The 14,035-nt window shown below is 44.6% G+C and overlaps 1 protein-coding gene across 1 annotated transcript in view; it reads left to right on the top strand.

Moving 5' to 3' along the window:
* The first annotated feature begins 600 nt into the window (after nucleotides 1–600).
* The window catches only part of Adra1b (adrenoceptor alpha 1B), a 118,689-nt gene continuing 105,254 nt past the window's right edge, over nucleotides 601–14,035 (top strand). The window contains 1 exon segment of the mRNA NM_001429872.1: nucleotides 601–732. The gene's annotated coding sequence lies outside the window, so the exon portion shown is untranslated.

Below are 14,035 nucleotides of genomic sequence, written 5' to 3'. Positions count from 1 at the left end.
GCTGTGCTGAGGTTAACTTATCTAGCTCAGTGGTTCTCAACCTTCCTAGCTGCAACACTTTAATACAGTTCCTTATATTATAATGATCTCCAACCATTCAATTATTTCCATTGCTTCTTCATAACTGTAATTTTACTACTGTGATGAATCATAAAGTAAATGTCTGTGTTTTTCAATGAGCTGAGGTGACCTCTGTGAAAGGGTCGGCTAATCAACCCCCAGGTAGAGCACTACCGAACTAGTTTCTCCCATTCTAGCTGTGTGGCTTTGGGCAAGTCATTTCACCTCTCTTATCATCAACTTCTTTTTTTTTTTTTTTTTTTTTTTTTTTTTTTTGGTTCTTTTTTTTTCGGAGCTGGGGACCGAACCCAGGGCCTTGCGCTTCCTAGGTAAGCGCTCTAATCAACTTCTTTACCCATCAAACCATGCATAGAATAGATCAGCCCTGACTCTTGAATCACCGAAGTCCTATTTTCTTAGGACCTACTAAAGAAACAACCAGTTGGGTAGTGTTGCCTCCCGTCGATGCTTTTGTCCAATCATTAACCAAGAGAGTGTTTCTGCAACCTAACAGCAAAGTTCACTTAGAGCGAAAAGAAGAACATTGGGGGGATAGCAGACATTATAGGACATCTCTGCGGACCTAACCCTGGGTTGGACTTAGCTTCGTGGCAACAGGGAATCTTCAGGATTGTCTCAGAAACAGAATTCTCTTTGGAATGAACACCTTCGGTGAGTGCAAAGCTGTCAGCTGGTTGGGGCAAAGACAAACCTACTTTTTGAAACTGGGTTTTTCGTTTGTTTTCTTATGAAATTCGTCTCAATCGCTTGCTTTTCTCTCTTCGTTATGTAACCTTGTGGGATGCGGTGGCACAACCAGAAGTGAACTCTGAAGAAAAAAGTCAGTGAGTACAGCAGGCAAGCTTCAGATGGAATTGGGAGGTTTTGCATGAGACATAAAGGAGAAGTGTATTTACACATGGGTTGTCGCCACATGGGTCGTTAATTCCCACAGTTGCTGTCTGACTCTATCTCGGGGCCTGGTTTCTCATGCTGGACTCACCAGAGAGAGCTATACCCCTCACCACTGCAGTGTGCTTTCCCAGAAATCTTAGAAAGATACCATGGTCTTAGTGATTTCACGGATGATTTCACGGACAGTTGAAGATGGCAGCTTTTGTTTCCTGCTTAAATAAACTGAGAAAGCTTCCTCTTGGTCCCCAAATTCCTTATTTTCAATATGCTTGTCTGTGCTGCCTCTGACTCCTGTGTGTTAATTAAACTCCCCTTATGAAACATACTTTCCTCCTAAGTCCCACACAGGAAAATCCACATAGCCCCAACTGGGGCAAGCCACGAAGTGAATTCTCAAATAGGAGGCCCTTATTAAAATTGATTTATCTAAATTATTTCTAAGGTGGTAGCTAGGTGTGATGAGGTTTCTTATAAGCAGGCAAATTATCTTTTTCTAAAGCCATGACACAGCTAAGCTTCCCAGGAACAGCAAACAGAGTTTTGTGTTCACTCAAAAACTATAGACTTCCAAGCACCATGCTAGGCTGATAAAGCAACCCATAGATAATAACTCTACTTATCCTTGTGTCTGGTCATGTATACAGTGACAGGCACATAAAAACCATTTCAGAGATATAAACCAAAATGAGAGCTACTCTTAAATTATAAGGGCTTTGTCCTAAGTCCAACAGCAAGAAAGTTCCAGAAAAGAAGGTTTCTTCACAAGTCTGAGTTCAGATTACTTTTAAAGACACCCTACGGCTTTTAAAATTGGGAAGTTTTGACCAGGAAAAGTAAGGAAAGGAAATCTCCTTCACTGAAGTTCTACTGTGGGAGGAATCGGCTGGGTTGATTCCTGCAGGAACTGGTGAGCAGGTGGTAGAAGAGAGAGGGGTTTCCAAGCAGAGTCCATGAGAGGAGCAGTCCTACAGGTCAGCTTTAAAGTTCTCCCTGTCATAGCTGGAGAGGCAGCTCAGCGCTTAGTAACACTACCTGTGCTTCCACAGGAGCCAGCTTCTTTTCCCAGCGCCCACATGATAGCTCACAACTGTCTGTCACTCCAGTTCCAGGGTATCTGACACCTTTACACAAACACACATGCACAGAAAACACCAATGAACATATAAAACAATAAATAAATAAATCGTTAAAAAGGAAGTTCCCCCTGTCTGACCCAGGGATGCCTTGCAGAGGGTTGGCCCTCAAGAAATGTCTTCTTACTCTTTCTTCACTTCTGCTCAGAATCGTTACAACATCCTCTTAGAAATGTTACCAATGATAGACATTCACCTCACTGAAAAACTCACAATTTCAATGATGGTGCTTTGAACCCTGGGCTCTGGGATGCAGCAAAGTCTCAAATGGTCCTCAAGATCTTTGGCTTTTCTTAGGGTGGTGGCTCCTATTATCTACCTTGTTAATCTCATTTCACCACAGGTCCAAGAAACAGTCCTTTCTCCGTTTTCTATTTGTGGGGTGGTGGGTGTGGCTCAATTGGTTGGTTGGATGCACAAGGCTCTGGGTTCAATTCCCAGCAGCACATCAACTAAGAATGATGGATACAGACCTGTATCCTCAGTACTTGAAATATGGAGGATGAAGGACCAGGAATTCAAGGGCACTCTTGGCTACATAGCAAGCTCAAGGGCAGCCGGGGCTGTGTGAGATGTGAAAATCTATGCTGAAGTTTTCGAATTCACTGATGACTGTCCAATGGCAGTCTGGGGGGTGATTACACAGAGCATAACATAGCCCGGCTGATTAGTTCACTCTTTGTGGCTCTACAATCCTCCCCTCGAATTACCCTTGTGCCTTCTGCACTGATGAACAGAATTTCCTCTCTGTTCAGACACAGTTAGACCTGAATCTCAGGATGGACTTGCCAAGGGCTTGTTCCTGCACCAAAGTGAGTCTCTTCAGAAAGTCTTTTCTGATCAACTACTAAAACTAGAAAGTTTCCTCCTGTCTCCTGGTTCAATACTGAGATCAAAGATGAAGATCACTGCTTATTATCTGCAACATTTCTTTGGCAAAATGAAAAGCAGGGCCTGTGAGGATAGCTAAGTCAGCACAGTGTTTGTCGCTCACTATACTGGATGTGAGCAAGCTTGATTGGTATCTAGAATCCACATAAAAAACCACAGACACAGTAGTGGCACGTGTTTGCCAACCCAGAGCTGAGAAGGCAGAAAATGTGGCTCCCTGAGGCGCTCTGACCAGGCAGCTTAGCCAAATTGGCAATCTCTAGGTCAATGAAAGACCCTGTTTCAAAAAGAAACCAGGTAGATGGTTCCTGAGGAAAAAGCAATGGAGGCTGATCTTTAGCATTTGTGTGCACATACATGTACCCAAACATGCATGTACACATGCAATAGATGGATGGATGGATGGATGGATGGATGGATGGATGGATGGATGGATGGATCTATGGCAAAAAAATCTAACCTAGAATGCTATAGAGGATATTTTTATTCTGCTCCAGGAGTTATGTGTAAGTATTCCTTTTTTCTAAGTTCCCCAAATTCCTCAGCACTTCTCTTTAGACAGCAGATATTCTTATCTCTCATGTAAGGAACCATCCAGGGATCTATTTCCATTCTACCATGAATTGCATGGGGTCATTCAATGAATACTTTTTGACTCAGGAGCCTTTATGCCTGAGTTTAAATACCAACTTCTTTTCAAAACTTCCTAGCTATAAAATCTGAAGTGCAGTATCGTCAATGCATCTTGATTTCTTTATCTGTAAAATATGTTTTGAGGGGTTGGGAGCGGTGCTGGGGGTGAAACCAGAGCATCATATATTCTAGGCATGTGCTGTCGCTTAGTGATACACTCGACTCTCTTATTTATAAAAGGGAGGAACAGAAGTTTTAGCTTCATTGTGTTGTTGTGGAGCTGTAGAGAGGTGATCTGTGAAAAGCATTTTGGGACCAGGATACACAATCCAGTGTTCTCACAGCAGTATCATGTGATCTGTGACCACTAAAATAGATAACAACAATGTATCTGAGCTGAACATTGGATCACCAGAATCAAGGACATAGGAATGAATATCACCTTTCCAGGGTTATAGTCAGTCAAAGGGCAAAAGGGCATAAAGGGTATTGAAAAGTGGCATGTGCACGCGTGCGCGCGCACACACACACACACACACACACACACACACACACACACACACTGTGAAGGGAAAAGATTCCATGACAACACATGACAGAGATGGAGGGGCGGGTTTCTCTAGATTGGGAGGAATAAGAAGACCTCATCAAGGAACTGCTATTTAGCCTTTCTCCTTTCCATAAAGTTCAGGACCCAAGCCAAGGAAGTGGGGCTGCCCTAGGGTGGCTCTTCTTACCTCAATCAACCAAGTCAAGGTGGTCTCTCATGGGCATGTCCAGAGGCTTTTACACTATATGGATCTAGAGTATGTCAAGCTGACAAGCAGGATTAACCATCACAGTTGAATATTGATAAGGATTAAAGCGTAGTTTGTTTGCATCTGAGATCTGCAATCTTGTCACATTCTCTCAACCATCTTACGATGGATTTCACTGACTTTGTCCAACAGCTGTAGTCAAGAATTAGCCCAAGGTGCTAAGTGACAGTTTCACAAATAATTAGCAAAAAGGCCTACTGTGAATTCAGGATATGGACTCTGTACAGGATGTAGTGGTTCACCACTCATAACTCTCTTCAGAAAGGAGCACACAGCTAAAATTGCTGACAGCAAACACTTATGACATTTAAACTTAGTCATGTCAGCTGCAGACAGGGCCAGAATGGGACTATTCAACACTAGCCTTGGTCTGTAACTGCTAAAGATTTTGCCACAGAGGCCCACTGGGAGACAATTCTAGTGAGGATGTTGTCTCAACATCTTCCTCTGTCCTCTTTTGCATGCTCTTCTTCCTCCAGATCTCCATTCCTAATACCAAACCCTGCTCATAGCAAGCTTTGGTAATTTCACTGTTCCCATCTTAGCATAAAACCCTGCATCCACATACGGTTACAAATGTTGCCCACTATGGTGGTGACCATGGTGGACATAGTTTCACCAGCTTTTATCTTTACACTGATGTTAAAGTTGATTTACACTGATGAATGACGATACCAGCAGATGGTAAGGCTTATGTTCTTGATGATTGTTTCCTGCTGCCCTCTCTGGAGAACAAAGCACCAAGAAGTACATAGAGCTGTTGGCTTTTGACCTTAGCACTTGTGGTTTTATGGAGAGAGAAAACTTGTCTTCTGAACAACTTGCTATGCTGGTGGCATGACTCCACTAACTTTGAAAACACTGTAGTCTCAGTGTAAAATGGACATTTGGCCCTCAGATGGTGATGATGAGTCTTGATTATAGCACAAGAACTTTGTACACATCATTAATGAGGTCATACCTGAATGGGTGATGTCTAGTGGGAGGAAGTGGGTTGTCGAGTACTTGGATTTCTAAAGGTCTATTTTGTTTCCCTCCCCTCTCCTCATCTTCCTCTCTGTTCCTCTCCTCTCTCCATCCTCCCGTCCCTTTTGTACACCACCAAGGAGGCCAGTATGCTCTACCACATGCCCCTTAACACAATGTTCAGCCTCACAATGCACAGTCCCAGAAGCAACAAATGACTGTGGATTGAAACCCCTGAAACTGAGTCAGAATAAATCTTACCTCTTACATGTCTTTTCTTTCAGTCACCTTGCCACAGTGACACGTGACCGATACAGATGTATTCTTGGGCTCCTTAGCAACTTTGACTTGTCCTTTAGGCATAGCCAAGTTGTCCCTGAACCTCTATATAATGCTCCATCTGATAGTTCCAGGGTGCTTTCAGAAGTGCTCATATCCACTGGTACCTGTCACCTCCTATAGCCATGATTAAAAGCCCAGAGCCTGACAGAGTTTCTAGAAGCTGTCAAAACTATTCTCCTGCCCCTCAAGAAGGATTCACCTCCAGCTCCTGCACATAATATTCCTTCCCAATGGAAAAAAAATCTTCATTTTCTTCACTATTCCAGCTCACCATGATTGCATCATATGGCCACAAGCTGCTCAAACTCTGTAACCATATAGGGGAGCTGTGTCCCCCCCCACCCCCACTCTTCCTCCATGACAACTAGTACCTGCCCTTTGCCTTCTTTGGTGTCAGAACTGCACCCATTATTCACAGATTCGTTGGCATTCCTTCCAAATTCCTGGAGCTGTTAGTGACTCATTCCCTCTTGTCATTGAGAACCATCACTGTGCTGTCCATGGTGCTCTCCATGAAGTTCCTATTAGCTGTTCTCTGATGCACAGTGTCATCAGGGGACTCTGAAGACTTCATCTGGTGACCCAGAGGCAAACCTGATGGTCTCCAGTATTATAACTGACAGGGTTAAATTAGACAACCTGCTTAGCCCCTCTTGGGAGCCAGGTTCCTGGGTCATAGGACATTTCATTTGGGTAAGGGGATATCATGTCTCTAGCTACCCAGGCCTTCCTTAGAGAGACCTGGTTGAACTTTCCCACCAAAGTACTATTGACACAATGGCCCTTCAACACAGGCCTCTTACTGCAGTGTCTTTACATTCTCTGGGAATGTTTTCCTTTTTCTAGTAAAAAAAAAATACTATGTGTCTTCTTGGCACTGATAAAGCTGTAAAAAATAGAAAAGTCCTAGAAATTGCACTCAATGCCCTAGCTTCATAGCTGCTGTAGTTAATCTTCATTGACAATTTGACTGGGTTTAGGCTCATGGAAACATAGCTCTGGGTATTGGTATGAGGGTTTTTCCAGAGAGGTTTGACTAGGGTGGGAAGACCTTTGTGGTGGTTTGAATATGCTTGGCCCAGGAAGAGGCACTATTAGGAGGTGTGGCATTGTTGGAGTAGGTACGATCTTGTTGGAGGAAGTGTGTCACTGTAGGAGTGGGTAATGAGACCCTCCTCCTAACCACATGGGAACCAGTCTCCTCCTAGTGACCTTCAGATGAAGAGGTAGACCTCTCAGCATCTCCTGCACCATGCCTGTCTGGATGTTGTCATCCTCCCGCCTGGATGATAATGGACTGAACCTCCAAACCTATAAGCCAGCTTCAATTAAATGTTGTCCTGTTAAGAGTTGCCTTGGTCGTGGTGTCTCTTCACAGCAGTAAAACCCTAACTAAGACAACCTCTATTGAATGTGGGTGGTACCGTGCCATAAGCTGGGATCTCAGACTGAATATGGAGGAGAAAGAGAGCTGCATGCCAGCATCCATTTCTTTCTATCTCCTGATTATGGATGCAAAGTGACCAGAGACATCAAGCAAGCTCCTGTTTCCATGCCTTCCTTCCATGGTAGGCTCTAACCTTGAACTGTGAGTCAAAAGAATCCCTTCCTTCCTCAAGTTGCTTGTCAGTCACTTGGTCGCAGCAATGTTGGAATAGAGATACATTCCCTCCAACCCATTGTGTTACTCAGCAATTTGCACAGACACAAGGCTTGTTGTGACTCATGGTTTCAACCCACTATTGTTTGTCCTATTACTTTATTTTGTGGAGACATAGTTTACATGGAAGAAGTCTATGGCAATGGGTCTGGAATTAGGCAGATAAAGCCAAGTACAACTGTGATCTTTAAGCTAACAGTGCATGGACGTGTAGATTTGGTGCCCATAGTACCTCTTCCATGATAATTTAAACATGCACCTCAAAACTGGGAGACACCACACAAAATATCTAGCTTCTGGTTTCTTCTAAAATCTAAAAGCATCTGGTTTCAGTGGCGTACCATTCCAGAGTCAGAATCGACCCCACCAGCTGTAGGCACTCTTTGACAAGAGACTCCCAGTCTCCAACTAACCCCTTGTATACACTTATACAATATATATTGTCCTGACCCTACAGATATGTGCGTTTGAGTCTTTTGAATTAAGACAGAAAAGAAGGAAAGAGAGAGGACCAAATAAGGAAAGCTTTCTCCATGTGTCAGTTCAGCTGCTTTGGGACAGGTGTGATTATGGAATCCTGTTGCTTTATTTAACAAAAGTCAACGTATTGATGACCACAGGGTGAGAACGGGGTTTGAGAACACCAAAGCTCTGAATCTACTTCTCTATGCTTTTTGCTTTAACCTTGGCTGGCAGAGCAGCTGCCATAGCCTCAAACCCTATGTCCTTATATGACGATGTACAACAAAAAGGATCAGCGTATTTCTAGCCATTCCTTTGTCTTCTCTGGAAGCAGAAATTTTCCAGAACATTATAAAAGACTGTGACTCAGGTCCCATTGGCCAGAAGTGGACTGTCTGGCTATCCCTAAGTCAATCACTAGTGAATAAGAACAAGATTGCCGTGTGTGAATGAAAACACACAGAGTCCGTCCCTTGGATCTAACAGAGAGGTCCATCTTAGCACATGGCTGTATATACAATCTGGTGGAATGTGGAAGGTGGCAGATGCTTATGATACCTACCATTTGGGGAAGGCAGAGCCGTAGGGTGTCTTAATGTTCTATAACAATTGGGATCCTGGGGAAATCTGCAGAAGTTGAGAGACATGGTGGGATAGAGTTAAGGCCTCTTTGTCTTTTCTACATGACTTTCTATATGGTATAACCTCTTTTATTTTTTTTAATGAATTTGCCCACCCTTCCTTTCATCCTTGGGATCTGATGCTTGTTTCAGATATTTACCAGCCAGTAGAAAGCAGCTCCCCATTCTGTACCTGTTCTAGAATTTTCCATGTTTTCTTCCCCTAAGAGGTGGAAGACCTTTGGAGTAAGCCTGAGACTGTGCTTTGGTCTGAAGGTCAGTTTGTCTGCTTAAAATGCTTTTCCGAAAATACAGTAGATGTCTTAGAACAGGGGGGCTGAATCATTCACTGGGATTCGATGCCTGGCCCTATATCGTACCTCAGCTCACTCACCCTCAGGCAACCCAGAGCTTTGCATCCTAGGAAACAGTTGTCATATAAAGATATCACATCTGACACTACGTGTCACACATCTCCTTATCAAGTCACCCTTATAAGACGGAAGAACCCAGCAAAGCTGTTGGCTATGCAAGGCCCTGGGCAGCAGAAGGACTCATTCTGAACCCCTTCCTTCACACTGCACCAAACTGGAATGTTGTCCCAGGAGGCTGTCCTTAGGGAGCCCTCCAGACTCTCTGGCTGCTATGCACCCAAGCCAACAGCACATCCATCAAATTCCAAAAACTGAAAGAAAAAAAATGATTGTTTCCATGCTCTGTGTCAGCACCATGGTCTCTAGCTTCCAGGATTCAAATCCTTCATCTCATCAAATCCTCTTGACAAGCACGCAGCCACAAGGGCCAAAAATGGAATCCAATCGTAATTCTTTACTAGACGCTTAGATTCATGAACCTGTTTAAGACTCTCCTTAACTCTATAATGCAGGTCCCATACTAACTCCACTTTGTAAGCAGGGACCCAAAGGTGAGACAGCTCACCCAAGGCTGCCCAAAGTAGCCAGGAGCCAAGCCGTGTTGTAAGTTCAGATCTGCCTAGCACAAAATCTGAGCTAGAATTACTGTATTCTTCTCAGTCTAGGAAGAGCCCAAATAAAGGGTTTTTGAAACCCTGAAGGCAAATAATGGGCATTATGTCATTAAAGTGATTAGTCTCTGGCTGAGCATGTGACTCCATAGGGAAACTACTTTTTCCATGTACAAAGCCCTGGGTATGGTCTCCAGAACCACATAAATTGGACATAGCGATACATGACTATAGTCCCAGCACTCAGAAGGTGGAAACTGAGGATCAGAAGATAGATCATGCTCAACTACATAGCCTCAGCTGTTTAGCAAGTCTGAGGCCAGCCTATGCTACATGAGATCCTGGATATATATATATTCATATATTCATATATACATCTCTATATATTCTTATATTCTTTTGAGAAAAAAATATTGATTTGCTTTTGGGAAGGTGATTATTCTCCCCCTCCTGATTCTCCCTTCTCCCTAGAGCTTACCTTCCTGGCCCTCTTCATCTCTATTCTTCCTTGGGAACAACCTTAAGACACAAGGAGTCAGTTGAGTGTCCTATACCACAGATGAGTGAATTTAGGTATCTTCAGATGCTATGGCCAGGATCCTATGGTTTCATTAGGTCCTAAAATTAAAGGAGGAAACTTCCAGGCAAGTCCGAATGCCAGGGTGATCTCTAGGTCAAGGCTAACAGGCTCAGAGTGACCCATTGGGATCAACAGTCCAGAGTAAGTAGCAGAGTGTTGCCTAAGCCATGTTCATGGCTTGCAGCCAAAGTCATGGTCCAGGGTCACAGCTTGAAGCTTGCACTGAGCAGCTTGTGGCCAGTCCAAGAGTTTTCTGTCCTTGCTCAGAACACAGTTCATGGTACACATGAACCAACTAACAGCAATGAAAAGGGAAGAGCATGCACATCCTGAGCAGTCTTTTCTCATCACTAAGATAACATACATAGTTGGGTGTATAGTCCGTCATGGTGGGGAAGGCATGGCAGTGGGAGCATAAAGCACTTAATCACATTGCAGCCATAGTAAAGAAACGGTACTCAGTTCTCTCTCTCTCTCTCTCTCTCTCTCTCTCTCTCTCTCTCTCTCTCTCTCTCTCTCTCCTCTTTTAGCTTCAGTCCAGGACCAACAATTAGAGTTGGTCCTCTCAACTCAATTAGCCCAGTCAAGAAACTCCCTCATAAACATGCCCAGAAGTTTGTCTCCTAGGCAATTCTACATCTTGTAAAGTAGACAATGAACGATAACTGTCACAGCAATCAATGAACCAAAGTGTTACTGGATGACAGTGGCATCTCACTCCTCTTAGGCAGCATGTGTTATAGTGAGCTACCCGTGCTGGCATCATCTTTAATTTTTGCCATGATCCTCAGAAATCAATAGGTATCCATGACTCTCCATTTTATAGATGAACAAAATGAGGCTGCAGGGATTGGATGATCTGTCAAAGGTCTTATGGTGGAATAGGCAAGAGTAGAACCTTGGGCTGTGTCCTGAGAGAATATTGTTTTCTCTGTACTATATACCCTACCTAAGAGCTGGAGCTATGAGGCCTTTGTAACTAAGAAGTTGACAAGATGACATGTGTGTCCCTCCCTGAGCTAACCTCTTGAGTACCGCCTGTATCAGGAAGAGTCCTAAGCAATTATGAGTCATAATGTGTGAGGCCCAGGGCCTGCCCAAAATGCTCAATGCTCAACAGCCCACTCCTGGTCTTCTAGAATTATTCAACATCTGACAGAGGATGGGGGAGACAGCTCATCCAGCAAAGAGCTTGCCTTAAAAGCATAAAATTAGAGTTCCATCCCCAGAATCCAAATAAAAGAAAAGCTAGGACGGTAGCACACATTTATGAATCCAGCCCTGAGACAAGCACCCACTGAACAGCTAGCCCAGCCTACTTGGCAAGTTCTGGACCAATGAGAAACCCTGTCTCAAAAAATAAAGTCATTGGCAGGAACAAGTAACAGATGTGGTTGTTCTCTGGCCTCTGCCTACACGTATACACATATATGCATACCTACCCCCAACACACCACACATACACATACACACACACACACACACACACACACACACACACACACACAAAACCCAGCAAAAAGGCATCACCTCCTCAGGAAAGCAGGACAGGTCCCTGGGTGCATATTTCCCATGTCACGTGTTCTGTTTCTTTCAGAAGCAGGACAGAGGTAGGGCATCTGGATGTAGGATTAAACTGTGTCATTTTGAATCAAAATGGCATCCTTCCTGATCAGTGGCCTCTGTCAACCTAGAAAAAATTCTATTGTTTGAGTTTGGGAAAGATTTGCTCAGATTAGCATAGAGATTGCCTGGACCCTGGGGACAGGGGCTCAACAGCTGATAAAGGAGCAGCTGGAAGACAGTCAGCTCAGTTTCTACGCTTGGCTTCACCACCCTGGAGTGACACAGCAATTCTCCAGGTTCCAGCTCCTAGAGCAACAGGCGCCTGCCTGCAAGAGAGCACAGCAGTGGGAATGACATCTTTCGGTTATCCAATCACTCTTCATTGGTAGGACTCCTTGGGAATGATTTCCGACTCCCTCTTGAACAGCCAGGGCTATAAATAAAGATCCCCAGAGAGACTGAATCCTGCCCTTCATTCTGGTTGCCTCTATGACTCATCCCACAAGCCAGTTCTTCATTCATTCCCCTGATTCTGAGGGGAAAGTGAGTCAGGTGTGGAGGTCAGAGCCACATGTGACCATTGTCCCTGCATCCCATGAGCATCCACTTAGGTACAGGCCATGGGAACTCATGCGTGTGTCTGTGTGCACATCTGCGTCTCCTGTGACAGGTTGTTTAATTTTAAAGGAGCGTCTCTCACACAGATCCAGAATGACAACCATTAGCTAGGACTCCCTGTGACGTCACAGAACCTTCTCTGCAGAACTGCCCTATGCTAAGCAAGGTGAACAGGACGTATTCTCTTGTGTCTCCATGGACTGCCGTTGCTTAAAACAAATAAAATCCCTGAGTGGGGCAGCAGAGCTCGAGGAAGCAATGCATCATGGAAAGCAGAGCCTCTTCTGAAATAGAACAAGGAAGGCCTTGATTCCTGGGACCTTCTTCCAGCCAGGCTCTCACTGAGCCCTGCACAACTATAACCTGTGTCTTGTCCCATTGTCCAAAGATGGCAAACCCATCCCAGAGAAACTAAACAACCTTCCTAAAATCCCTCAAGCTATAAGGGTTTGCAGTGAGCTCTCCAAGCAGGAATTTGGGGTAGAGTCCAAGTGACCCTTTCATCTCAATGTTCAACAAATGCTTTCTCTACCCCTCGGACCTGTGAACACCCATCATTCTGTTCCAGGGTAGAAAAAAGTGCAAAGCTCAAGGCAGGCCTTCCACCACTGGGATGGAATGAGTGCTTGAGGCAGGCTAGTTGCGAAGCATAGCAGTTGATTTTGCTCACAGCTTTAGAGAGCATGTCACCTTCGGTGGCTCAGCTCTAGCTAGTGGTACATGGACATGGTGGAGGGCAATAATGGAGGTCACTCATGCAGAATCGAGAAAAGGGAGACTAGGAGGGACCACTGCTGGTTTTTGTGACTCATTCTCCTGAAACTTTACCATAGGCTATGAGTGTCCTCGTAAAGAGTGTTCTCCCTCTTGAGTTGAAGACTTTCCTCCAAGCTCCACCTCTTAAAGGTACCATATCTCCAAAACTAGAAAGACACAAGCTTTCCATCCAGGAATCAGTAGGGAACAGTTAAACATACCCAAACTGCACCACCCCTCCATCTTTACTCATTGCTGAACTCCTGGAAGTGCTGATTCCCAATCTGCCCCCTTTACATCTCTACCCATAAGCTTTCTAATGTCCTCTGGCAAGAGAGACACCAACTCTAATTCCTTCCCCTTATCACTGCTTTTCAAATAGCCAGTGACAGCCACTGTGCCACTTCCTCCCTGAACCAGGCTCTCAACCATTTCACACGTGAAAAAATTTCAAATCTCCAAATATATTTGCTCATCACTGTATCCCTTGGACTGGGACACTGCTCCACACTGCTGTCCAGTTTAGGTTAGATAAATGCCAGTTGGGAGGATGAAGGGAAGAGCAAGCCCTTTCAGGGGTGGAGGGGGGAAGCTGGCGCCATGACTTACTGCATGAAGTCTTTTGTCTTAATTAAGGACTGGCTCGAGGCCAGAAGAAGAGAAGTCTCTCCTGGATGGTTCAGGAAAAGGTTCAGGTTGGGTGGAAGGAAGCATCGAGCTCAAAAGAAAGCTCTATGTGGGAAGATTCCACAGGCTTGCAGATCAGTATGAGAATGAGATCAGTAGGAGAAGCTGCCTCCCTCTCCTTTGCCACTCCCCCTCCCTCTTTCCCATTCCTGACTCTATCCCTGCACTCCCTGACTCTGTGTCTGTCTCTCAGCATGCTGCTCATTGTCCAACATGGCAGCTGTCCAAAAGCCATATCCCCACATAGCTGCATGGTCACCCAGATCTAACAAACAGAAGCTCTGTGTCTTAGGCAGGAGAAACTCCTTCTTTGGCCAGACGTAGCCCAGGTGTACCCCTAGACC

This window comes from Rattus norvegicus, chromosome 10 (assembly GCF_021556685.1).
Source record: "Rattus norvegicus strain SHRSP/BbbUtx chromosome 10, alternate assembly SHRSP_T2T, whole genome shotgun sequence".
In the NCBI taxonomy this organism is placed as follows: Eukaryota; Metazoa; Chordata; class Mammalia; order Rodentia; family Muridae; genus Rattus; species Rattus norvegicus.
The sequence above is the reverse complement of the archived record's forward strand: the minus strand, read 5'-3'. Positions and strand labels throughout refer to the sequence as shown.